We start from the raw sequence: 12,968 nt of genomic DNA on the forward strand, positions 1-12,968 counted from the left end.
GATGGAGGCAGAATAGACATCATAAACGTTGACAACACCGCTCATATCGACACGGTGTAAGAGCCGAACAGCTGGACACGCAGTAACAGATAATCGCCGCCGCGCGAAAGCGTAATCAGAAATGTTACGCATCGCCAATCGAGGCAGCTTCACTCACTGTCACGGGTGATGACGTCACGAGCCACCTTCCACATCTTGCCAATTCGTTATTCACTTATCATCATACTACAACAGCTACTGTGTTTCTGGACATTATCCATTGTCCTGTTTTTATTTAAAGCACGCAACGTTTCGGAGACTGGATTCTGTCTCCGTCTTCAAGTGAAACCTACTCATTTTGGCCCAGTCGATAGAGCTAATCCCTATCTCCGGACGGTCCGGAGATACGGAGACATAATCCAGTCTCCGAAACGTTGTGTGTCTCCGGAGCAGAAAAAGGGACCAACTGTATCGACTGCGCCCAACTGTGTAGGTTCCGCCTGACGCGGAGACAGAATCCAGTCCCCGAAACGTTGTGTTCTAAACAAAAACAAGGCTATGAATGATGTACAGAAACACAATAATTGCAATAATATATTAACAACACAAACTTTTATATCTTAATCTTCCTACTATTCGACGCTACATAGCCTGCAGCTACTAAAGACATCGTTAAACAGAATAGACTTTAGTATATAACATATGTAAAACAGAATACAGGGTGTACGAGTATGTGTACATTTTGCGGCTTGGGATAGCTCAGTCGCTATAGCGACGGGCTATGGGCAGGACGGCCGGGGTTCTACTTTTGATGGGGGCAAGATCTCCATTCCACTGCATGCAGACCGGCTGTGGAGCACACGCAGCCTCCTAATCAGTGGGTACCGGGGGTAAAGCGGCCGGGACATGAAGCTGACCACTCACATCCGTCAAGTGGTGGTTAATTAGTTAAGCACAGGGACAACTTTTACCAACCGTCTAGCAAGAACGTGATAAAAACTTAGTTATTATTTTTCTCACTACGTTCAACTGTATGCCGTCATCTTCAACTGAAAACAAGACAAAAGCAGGATGCAACCCTACAAAATCGTGAGAGCGAATAGTCGTTATCTGGGCTCGTCACAAAAAAAAAATTCTCCATTTCTGGAATCCAGTCTTTTGGACTAGTTAAGAGAGAAAATGGCGTGGTATGTACTGGGTTCATCTGGCTGAGGATAGGGACCAGTGGAGGGCTCTTGTGAACACGGCAATGAACCTCCGGGTTCCATAAAATGTTGGGAAGTTCTTGAGTAACTGCACAATTGGTGGCTTTTCAAGAAGGGTTCAGCTCCATGAAGTTAATCGAGCTAGGGGCCTTATGACCACAGGGAAACCAAGGGACATCATCTATCAGCCTCTTGTTTACAAGTAAGGTGCCTTCTCATACCCTGCAGAAAGATAAGCCAAATTTTAAAAATCGTTATGAAATATTGTCACTGTTCTAGGTCGACGTAAGCGAACGGAAGTGTTTCAAGGTTAGAAAACTCAGGTTAGGAAATATACGCGTTTCCTCTGTTACTGGCTCCTTGTTTCAAAACCCACTTTGTTCTTCTCCACCTCGTCCAAACCGGCTCTGGGCCCCGCCCAGCCTCCGATCCAATGGGTACCTCGGGCTCTTTCGCCAGGGGTAAAGTGGCCGGGGAGCGAAGCTGACCACTCACCTCCAATTAGTACCGAGGTCAAGAAAATTTGGATATATACAGCCATTCCCCATACGCCTTCATGGCGTAATGCTTAATTATTTAAGCACAGGAACAATTTTACCTTCCTTTATGAGTTTAAAATTTAGCAGCAATAATTCTTGTGTGTAAGTGCGCATAAAATGCGTGCGTGCACACCATTCCTTGACGTTTAGCTTGCAACAAAAACTTGATCTAGCACTTAGAATATGTTAATAACAGGTTAAGGCACTAGCAAAGAGCTCTCTGACCTAGTTTTCCTGCTTCAGATGCAGCTTATCTTAGCGGTATAATTAGTAACCTTCACATATCTCTTTTTTTCGGCTACTGAACTTAAGTGGACTTAAACAGATGGCCCGGTCAGTGTTCATCTCATTAGAACTCGAGGTCCGGGAAAATAAAATTTATCTTGTCCGCCTCTATTTTCAAGGTCAAATTGACCAATCCATCATACTGAATGCGTAAGAGTTTGTTATTTTTATGTATATACAAATAAACTATGGGGCGGTAAAAGGGTAAAGCTATCCTTGTAACAGGCCTTGGAGGGCCATAGGTTTGTGAGATGTCGAGGTTCCCACATTTTCTAGACCGGCTCACAGATGGCGGTGAGGTCAGCCTTACGCTCCGACCGCCCTTTGCCCACAAGGAAGGTTCCTGGTACTCATTTCTGTTGGAGGCTGAGTGGACTCCAGGGCCATAGTACAGCTGGAAGGATTAGGTGAATTGGAAAAAAAAAAATCCACCACATCGGGACTTGAAACCACGACTTTCGGACTTGCATATTGCCTTTACCAACTATGCTACGCTTGCCCCAACGTGGGGGTGGAAATGGTTATAATTTAGACTACGTCTCATTCTCATTCCTTTGAAAATACCATTCTGGTGATCCACCAAAGAAAATCTCATGCAGTACCCAAAATTTTTGGGAACCCCTTGCATTTTAGGCACATTTTAGGCGTAGACTTCGAAACTGTCCAGTTCACCCAGTCACTTCGGCCCCGAAATAAATCCATGGCTGAGGGTTCAGCCGAAGTGGTCGCAGATCACAGCTGTTAAGTCTTTTGTCAAGTCTGTTTTGCATATAAGTGCATAATGGAGACGTCTCGCCTACCGCGATTTGTATCTGTCAACTGTTAAAATGGGATAAAACGTCTTAGAGTCTGTTGAAAGTCAGCTGACGTTTCGGAGGAACATCGCATCCATCTTCATGGTCCAAGAATAAGCCAAGAAATAAACCAAGGTGAAGCATGTAGCAAGCAGATATCGAAATTTTGTACTGGAAGTAAACAATAACGTTATTGGATTATCACGGCGGTGATTGTGATGTGACGCCGCGTTATCCGACAGAATTTCTCCGACGTTTCGGAGGTAGATACTGCAATGATAACTGCCTGCTTTGGTTATTTATTTATCCTGAAGATGGAAACAGCTTGTTCTTCTGAAACGTCCTGCTTTACTTGCCACGCGCAATGGAATTTATCGAGCTTGCCAAATGTAGTTCAGCGTATAAAAGTTTTATACGTGACGTCGATTTACGCCCGATTTTGACCCACGGTTTAATCAAAGTCCAAATGTTTCTGTCTGTGGTCCTCCATTTGGAACAGGGAACAATTGACTGAGCAATGGAAGGAATCTATTATTGTACCAGTTCCCAAAAAGGGCGATAAAACTGACTGTAGTAATTATCGGGGGATATCACTGCCATCAACTTCATACAAAATTTTATCCAATATTTTTCTCTCAAGGTTAAGTCCATATATAGATGAAATTATTGGGGATCATCAGTGTAGGTTTCGACATAACAGAACTACAGATCAGATCTTTGCATTCGGTAGATATTGAAAAAAATGGAGAGTACAATGAGACAGTACATCAGCTATTTGTAGACTTCAAGAAAGCCTATGATTCAGTTAGGAGGGAAGTATTGTACAATATTCTGATAGAGTTTGGGATATCCATGAAACTAATTAGGCTGATTAAATTGTGTTTAAACGAAACGTATAGTGAAGTCCGTATAGGTAAACATTTGTCTGATAAAATTTCCTATCCAGAATGGTCTAAAACAAGGAGATGCTTTATCGCCACTGCTTTTCAACTTTGCTTTAGAATATGTCATTAAGAAGGTCCAGGAAGACCAGGTGGGACTGAAATTAAATGGGACACATCAGCTACAGCTCTGTGTTGGTGATTTAAGTCTATTGGGCGATAACATAATTACCATAAAGAAAAACGCAGAAACTCTAATTGACTTAAGTAAGGAGTAAACACAGAGAAAACAGAGTATATGTTACTGTCTTGTCACCAGAATGCAGGGCAAAACCGTAACATGAAGACAACTAACTGATCCTTTGAAAATATGGCGGATTCCAAATATTTTGGAACGACAGTAAAAATCAAAATTTTATCATGAGAAAATTAAGAGCATATTAAATTAGTGTAATGCTTGTTGCTAGTCGATTGAGAACCGTCTGTCTTCATGTTTGCTGCTTAAAAATTAAAGATTAAAATATAAAGAAAAAACCTAAAATTTTGTCTGTAATTTTGTATGGGTGTGAAACTTGCTCTCTGGCATTTAGGAAGGAACATAGACTGAGGGTGTTTGCGAACAGGGTGCTGAGGAGAATATTTGACCGAATAGCAGAAAATGGTAGAAATTTGGAGAAAATAGCACAGTGAGGAGTTTCGTGACTTATACTTTTCGCCATATATGACCGGGACTGATTTGTGTGTAAACAAGCCGCACTGCATAGCAGCTGTGCGACCTTGAGAGAGTGAAGTTACAACCTCCACCCTCCCTCCTGTTCCGGTTAGAACCTGTTCAGTCCTGTCTGGGAGTTGCTAGAGTAATGAGTGAACAGAAGGTACCGCGGAGCGTGGAACAACGCATTGTGATCAAATTCCTCGTTGGAGAAAACGTCCCGTCTGCTGAAATTCACCGCAGACTCCAACAACAGTATGGGGAAGAGTGTTCCTCAAGGACCCATGTGTTTGTGAGGTGTAAGTGCTTCAGAGAGGGCAGAGAGCGCGTGGAGAATGAACCGCATGATCGTCCGCCGCGAACATCCGTCACCGAGCCACACATTGATCGTGCAGACGCGCTTATTCGTGAGAATAGGCCCATCACTATCAAGGAACTGGAGCAATGCTGTCCATCAGTGTTGGTAGTGTAGAAGACATCGTGAAATACCACCTGCACTATCGCAAGGTGAATGCACGGTGGGTACCACGCACTTTGAGGGACGTGAACAAAATGGTGCGCACGCAAGCTGCCAGTCGTCTCCTACAGCAGTTTGAAGACGAAGGTCTTGAAGTCTGTAGTGACCACCGATGAAACATGGGTGCACTACTTCATTCCCGAGTCCCAGCAGTCATCAAGCGAGTGGCGGCATACCAGTTCTCCCAAACCCAAGAGAGCGTGGAGGAGCCGTTCGGCAGGAAAAGTGATGGCAACGCTCTTCTGGGACTGGCAGGGGGTTATCCATGTAGACTTTCTGACAGATGCCAGAAGGGTCAATGCAGCTTATTACTCAAACCTCCTGGCAACAGACATGAAGGAAAAGATCCGATCGAAGCGGAAGGTAGGTGGAAAGCGGGTAGCCTTCCTTCAATGGACGCCCCCATACGGCCAAAACAACAATGGAAACCCTCCGGAAATTGAAATGAAACCTTCTGACACATCCGCCGTACAGTCCCGATTTGGCCCCAAGAGATTTCTACCTGTTCGGAAGGCTCAAATCAGACTTGCAAGGCATGCGGTTTGTGGACAACGACGCTATCATCCAGACTGTTCGGGAGTGGATACGCCGCCAACTACAAGCCTTTTTTGAAAAGGGCATCAGGATGCTTCCAGAACTTTTGAAAAAATGTGTTGACTTCGGAGGGGAGTACTTTGAAGACTGACATGTGCAAGTGAGTGTTTGGTAATTATATTTAAAAAAGAAATCAGTCCCGGTCATATTTGAACCACCTTGTACTTTTCGCCATATATAACTGGAATGATCAAGTCAAGGAGGATGAATTGGGCGGGGAGTTTAGCACGCGTAGGAGAGACGAATTCATACACAATTCCGGTAAGAAAACTAGAAGGCAAGAGCCCTCTAGGAAGAACTAGATGTAGGTGGGAGGATGATATTAAAATGGGTGTTAGATAGGATGTGGTGGTATTGACTAGTTTGATCTGGCTCAGGATGGGGACCAGTGGAGGGCTGACATGAACATGGTAATGAACCTTCAGGATCCATAAAATGTTGGGTAATTCTTGAGTAGCTGAGCAACTGGCGGCTTCTGAAGACTTTGAACATATAGCCTTTAAGGTCCATTTTGTTTCAAACCCGGGTCTGGTCAAGTGGGATTTGTAGTGGACAAAGTGGCGCTGGGGTAGGTTTTCTCCGAGTACTTCGGTTTCCCCTGCCAATCTTCATTCCACCAAATTCTCCATCATCATAATCACCCGAGGCAGGTACAATCAGTGGCCGCCCTGCCGAGTGGACCCAACTGACTCAACCCACCACTATGCGAAAATAAGGTCCATTTTAATATTACCCACCCCCTACGTCTTGGTCTTCCTAGTGATCTCTTTCCTTCTGGCTTTCTCACCAATATCCTACATGCATTCCTCTTCTCCCCACTGTGCAGCATTTTATGGGGCCCGAAGGTTCGCTACCGTGTTCACAAGAGCCCTTCACTGGTCCCTAACCTGAGCCAGATCAATCCTATCCTATCTCTAATATTCATTTTAATAGTACCTACCCACCTACGTATTGGTCTTCCTAGTGGCTTTCCCACCAATATCCTACATGCATTCCTCTTCTTCCCCATTTGTGCTACATGCCTGCCCATCTCATCCTCCTTGACTTGATCATTCTAATTATACTTAGCGAAGATCACAAGTTATGAAGCTCCTCATTATGCAGTTTTCTCCAACATCCCGTCACTTCATCTCTCTTCGGTCCAAATGTTCTCCCCAGCACCCTGTTTTCAATTACCCTCAGTCTATGTTCCTCTCTTAATGTAAGAGACCAAGTTTCACACACATACAGAACCGCGGGCAAATTTATAGTTCTATATATTCTAAATTTTATGCTTTTAGACAGCAGACGAGAAGACAAAAGGTTCTGGACTGAATGGTTGCAAACATTGTCCGAATTCAATGTCCTCTTCAATCGGGTTTTGATTTGTTATAGTCGTTCCACAAATATTTGAATTGTGCTACATTTTCAACGTTTCAATGGTATTTGTATTATGTTTATGGACATTATCCATTGTCCTGTTTTTATCTACGTAGGTTTTAGCTGAAGACGGAGACAGAATCCAGTCTCCGAAACGTCGTGTTTTGAAATATAAACAGGACGGTGTTATATCGAAACGCAGGACGATGGATAATAGTCAGTAACACAATATTTGTATCACTGTACGAGTACTAACATCAGAAACTTTTAGGTGTTATTAAGGGTACAATGATATTATCTCTCACAGAATAAGAATAAAGAACAGAGAAGGTAAACAGAAGGCGGTGGGAGAGAACTAACAGAGGAATAGTCACACGCGTGATTTATGAGTCTCGAGTCACAGTGAGATGAAAGTGAAAGTTGTAGGTGTGAAAGAAAGTGGTGTGCTGGTCTTCTAACTAGGGCTACAAGGCGCCGACAGACAAGCTCTAAAAGGTGTCCATAAAGTTCCCATGTGTCACTGCGTTATCTGCCAGTATTTATGTATATTTCGGTGGATGGTCAGCTAAACTTCTACCAGACTACACGACGTCACATCCTAGAAGCCAGTGTTCCTCATAATCACCGCTGTGATAACCTCATATCCAACAAATTCCTAACTAACTTAACTGAAATAACAGTACGGTAAAAAAGGTAAAGTTTTCCCTGTGCATATCTAATAAAGCACTACGCCATGAAGGCGTATGGGGGGAGTGGATGTATAGATCCATATTTTCTTGACCTCGGCACTAGTTGGAAGGGCGTGATCAGTTTCCCCTATATTGTTGTCACATTCTTAAGGGGGGGGGGTATTTACCGACCATCGCATAGAAACGGCAGTTCTTCCATTGTTGCCTGTATTCGTTGCTGTGAGAACGTTTGCATACATTCCTCTATTGTTATAGAAACGACCCATATATCATATTATGCATACCAAGTTTCATAAAGACTGGTTCAGGTATTTAAAAGTTGATAAGGCGTGACACACATACAAATAGCATGGTGAGCGCATAAGTCAGGTTTTTCATTTTCAAACTAAGGAAAGCAGACTAAAAAAATAAGTTTTCAGTATGTTTATTGGAAGCTTATCGCGTGGCCTTCACATAAGACAACGGCTGCTAAATGTTTCGAGAGATGCAAATTCAGCTCGATCATTTTAATATTATTATCCCATCTATGGCTAGATCTTCCAATCAGCGTTTCCCTTAAATTTTTGCAAATAACCATTTTTTATTTCTGAATGGGTCTCGCCACATTCATTCTATAATAGGCCCTAGAGTGAGCTTCTTTAATCAAACAAGCACATCACACGGACCTGCTCATCGCTTGTACCACGAACTTCGCAGAAACAGCTGAACCTGGGAAATCCGCCGAATGTCACGTCACCCGATGTCCGACTACCCTTCCGGTTCTCACACACGAGAGCCATTGAAGATTCTAACTAACGACTTAACTAACTCCACAGAACTGAATCCTCCTTGCGAAGCCAACATTTGTTCCTCAACTCACGAAACTACCATCATTTTGCGGAACTAGGACGTATATTACCGTGTTCAAAAGAGCCCGCCACTGGCCCCTATTCTGAGTTACATACTTCCAATATCACCATGATAATATTTTTAAGATCCATTTTATTATCATCCTCCCATCTACACCTAGGTGTTCCTAGTCGTCTCCTTCCTTCAGGTTTCCCTGACAAAACTTTGTATGCATTCTGTCTCTGACCATCTCGTCATTCTTCACTTCATCATTCTGATTATATTGGGCGAGAAGTTCCTTAACATGTAATTTTCTCCAATTGTTTCATCCTTCCAAAGCTGTAATAGTCTACGTCAACGCCTGTACTTCATTTATTCGTGGTTTATTTAACGGGCTCTAAGCAGCTCAGACTGTACAGCGTAAAATGTTACGATTATTAGCGACTAAAAAATTGCAACAGATGTCGAAGTAAAGAGTAGCAGCTCAATTTGAGGTATTGCCCCGGGATTTGGAGCACGAGATAGCGTAGTTGGTTGAGGCACTATGCTACAAGCCGGCAGATCGCGGGTTCCGATGAGGTCACCGAATTTTTCAATCGATGTAATCCATCCAGCCGCACTATGGTTCTGGGGTCGACCCAGCCTCTAACAGAAATGACGACCAGGAATCTTCCTGGGGTAAAGGGCGGTCGGGGCGTAAGGCTGACAACTCACCGCCATCTCTGAGCCAACTGTATAGAAAATGTGAGAACCTCGACGTCTCACAACCCTATGTGCCTCCAAAGCCTGTTACAGGGATAGCTTTATTTAATCTCACTGCCATCTTTGTACCGACTGTCTAAAAAAATGTGGGAGCCTCGACGTCTCACAACTATGGGCCTCCACGGCCCGTTACAGGGATAGCTTTACCTTTCCCGACATTTACCTGGGGAGACTGAGACAAACCACGAAGAACCTCACTCGGGATAGTCTGTGTTCCAGCCGAGATTGGAACCAAGCATTTCCTGAATAAAATCCAGAAGGGTTACCGCTTGAGCTAACTTGCTTAGTGACGTCGATGTGAAGAGGAACTGTTGCGTCTGACTCGCGTTAGATGTAGTTCGACGTTCGAGACAGCGGGGGTAGCTGAGAGAGTGAGGAAACGCCAAGTTGGAACCATCAGTTTGAATGCGTTCCAATTAGGTCAAGAACAACCGCTACTTAATATAATTATACAAACAGGTTTTTAAAAAACACGAAGTTTTGCGCATATCTGTTGCATGGGGTCCCCCCACTCACACAGGTATTCTCATATGCTACTTAATTTCCCGACCTCACTACCCGTAATCTGATTCATATATCCCGGGATTAGCTAGCGCAGCTCCGGGCTTCCTTATTTTCTTACGTGGTCCCGAGACGGTTAATTAAGAATCGAAGAAAAACTAGCCGGATTCCAACTGTCAACATCTTTACACGCTTATAACAAAAATTTCTTCCGTGAGGGAGATAGTTCTTCTGAAACAGCCTGTTATCGATAAACAGTTTCGTTATACATTGTTGTCAGCGATAGGAGAACGAAACAAGCGAATAACAGAATTGTGGGAGTGTGCGTGACCTATAGATGGGTTTCGGATAGGATCGATTTATTGGCACCTTATACATTCAAACTCGGGACTACATGTAATACAAAGCTGTCGCTATTTCCACACTTTACAGTTCACTGTTACACTCAATAGCGTCCTCGGTCATCATAAGTCGTATCCTGGCAACGGATTCATAAGTCGGTCACTTCAAATCACACATGAAGTCTTTCGGCATATCCCACTTCCTTTCTTGCCATTATTCTAGCAACTGCCAACTCCGGAGATCAATTCTCTGCTGCAACTGCCATCTCCGGAACTCGATTCAATTCTAATTATAGAATCAGAGTCAGAGTTACTTTACGGCTGGCGGGTCTCAGCCAATTAGTTCGTCTTGGCGTCAGGCCCCTTGAGGCTCACGACCAGAGATCATTTTTCCCAACTGAACTCTTGTGGTAATAGTCCTCATGTAACATCCTCTCTGACGAGAAGATGAGTTTGTCTCTTATGAATACGCTTGGACTTTCGTCAAGAGTATATTTCGCACATATAACGTTATTGAAAATTCTTCCTTTTGCACTACATACAAGTCCTCTGTCAGTAAAGGATTCACAGAGCAGATCATGCCTAACTTTCATATCTTATGCTACAACGGCAGCTTAGTCATTTGAACGGTCGTAAGCTCGACCACCGCCAGGTTTATAAGCCTCTTATATTGTCAGAGTCAAAGTCACATTGCGACTGACGATCGGTCGGTCAGTCAGACAGTAAGTCTTGGTGTCGAGCATATTTATTACCGTCAGTTATGGTCTTGTTTTTTTTTTTTTTGTGGGACGTCCTCTCTAACGAGAGGATGGGTCTGTCATTTGTATATGCTGCTGTTCTTGCCAGCGCACTCTTTCTCGGGTCCGAGTCCTGCTTGAGATCCTCGTTATAAAGACTCGGTGCGGACTCCACAGAAAACAGCGCTTCCTCTATTGCTGCGTGTTGATTTACTGACGCAGAGATGTGTTTACCGCACCGTTGCACAGCAACTTGCGGGGCGCGGACCAGAGAAAACACCGCTCGTCTATTCTTGCGCGTGTTCGCTTTCGCGGGAATGTGTTTACCGGGACCATTTTTACTTCAAAAGTAACTAAAACATGCTGAATGATATATGATCCAAGCTCACATCATAAGAGTGGGCTCTGAGGATGCATTTCTGTCACTATGTACATCGCATTGCTGCACTTGGTTATTTTCCTTGTTCGACAGTAAAATCGCAATTTTCTGCACATTCTTTCTCTCTGTGACCCTAAAGCCCTTTGGACCTTCATTTTTTCAGTTTCTTAATCCCATACACAGCCGGTGGGACTCTTTTGAAGGGCGATCAGCTCGTCTCAAAGCCGCTACCTACACACAAAGCAACACAAACACAGAGTAAACGCATACAGGCATCCATCCCTCGAAATCACGATCCCAGTGTTCCAGCGAGAGAAAGACGGTTCATGCCTTGGACCGCGCGGCCACTGCGATTGGTTTGTGCACATTAAGGTGAAACGGATTGTTGAACCAGCAGGAATAATGCACTTCCGCGGAAACGAGTCAGTCTTAAGAGAATCGCCGTCGAAGGCAGTCCAGTATTCGCCGAGAGATAGTGGAAGCAGTAATTGTGATATTGCAAGTGATAATAATTGTGAAGTGAAGAGTAGAAGCGAAGCACAATAAACATTCGCTACATCCTTGACGGCGTGAAGTTATTTGTTGCGTGACATACCCAACATATTGTCACGTGTTGGGTATGTATCGCGACAAATAAATTCACGCCGTCAAGGATCTAGTGAATTTATTGCACATTCGCTGCACACTTATACAATTCAGTTATACAGTCTTAATCTTATACAATTCACTATCTCAATTGCTGTTCAACTACATCTCGGCGAATCCATTCAACTGTCTCCGGCGGCTGCTACAATTCAACTGACTGGTTAATCGTTACTCACTAGTAACTCACTGCTCACCCGTAACTGGCTCAATCCTCACTCGTAACTGGCTCATTCCTCACTCAATAATCACTCACTACTAACTGAATAGTATTCGCTGCTCTTTATTTTGCCTCGGCACAGACAACACAGAAAACAGTTACGTGATAGGTACCTCTGTTGCCTGACGCCGTGTATACCGATTGCCTAGCAACAGTCGTTGCACGGGCCTCCCTGTTGCGTGACGCTGTGTTTACCGGTGTTGCTAGCAACGCTGTCGAGAGTTGTCTCCTGCTGCGTAACAACTTCGGTATCCCTTGGTAACACAGCCGCTCCTCTGCTACGTCACCGCGGAGGAGGGGGGCGCCCACCGAGCGTTGCGTACTGGTGGAAGGAGTGGGGATATGTGACGTCACTCGCGAGACCACAGAGTTCACGCGACCACCACTTCCCGTTGCGCCATCCACGTCACAATATACAGAGTGTTTCACGACTTTAGGGCATAACTGCAAGAGGTGATTTCCTAGGTCTTTGTGATCAAAAAAGTTCATCTAAACATGTGTCCGATTTTTGACGGTTACGGAGTTATGACCGTTTTAAACTCAGAATAGAAGGTAACGATTACTGACAATAAACGGAACAAAATAATAAACCAGCATAATACATGATACACTTAAAGTATGAATGTAAAGTTAACTTCGTGAAATTACCTTTAATTTGAATTTATTGGTGCTTAAAGCTGATTTTCGAAAATGCCACCGCCGGCCGCAACACAGGCTGCCGCTCGGTTGTGCACCGCGCCGGACATACCAACCCACCCCGCCTTACGTATCTCTCAAGTTTCGAGATAACGAGAACGCTGTCTGTAGCTGGCTAAAGATAGCGACCCGCCAGCTGAGAGATGCGGTTCACACGAGGGCGTGTAGGGGAATGAAAAAACGGTCATAACTCCGTAACCGTCCAAAATCGGACACATGTTTATATGAACTTTTTTGATCACAAAGACCTAGGAAATCACCTCCTGCAGTTATGCCCTTAAGTCGTGAAACATCCTATATAATCGCTA

General features: G+C 44.1%; 1 protein-coding gene across 1 annotated transcript in view; it reads right to left on the minus strand.

Moving 5' to 3' along the window:
- LOC111862520 (elongation of very long chain fatty acids protein AAEL008004) overlaps nucleotides 1-12,968 on the minus strand; it is a 144,575-nt gene that overhangs the window by 75,357 nt on the left and 56,250 nt on the right. The window lies entirely within an intron of this gene.

The sequence above is a fragment of the Cryptotermes secundus genome, unplaced genomic scaffold (genome assembly GCF_002891405.2).
Source record: "Cryptotermes secundus unplaced genomic scaffold, Csec_1.0 scaffold1084, whole genome shotgun sequence".
Classification (NCBI taxonomy): domain Eukaryota; kingdom Metazoa; phylum Arthropoda; class Insecta; order Blattodea; family Kalotermitidae; genus Cryptotermes; species Cryptotermes secundus.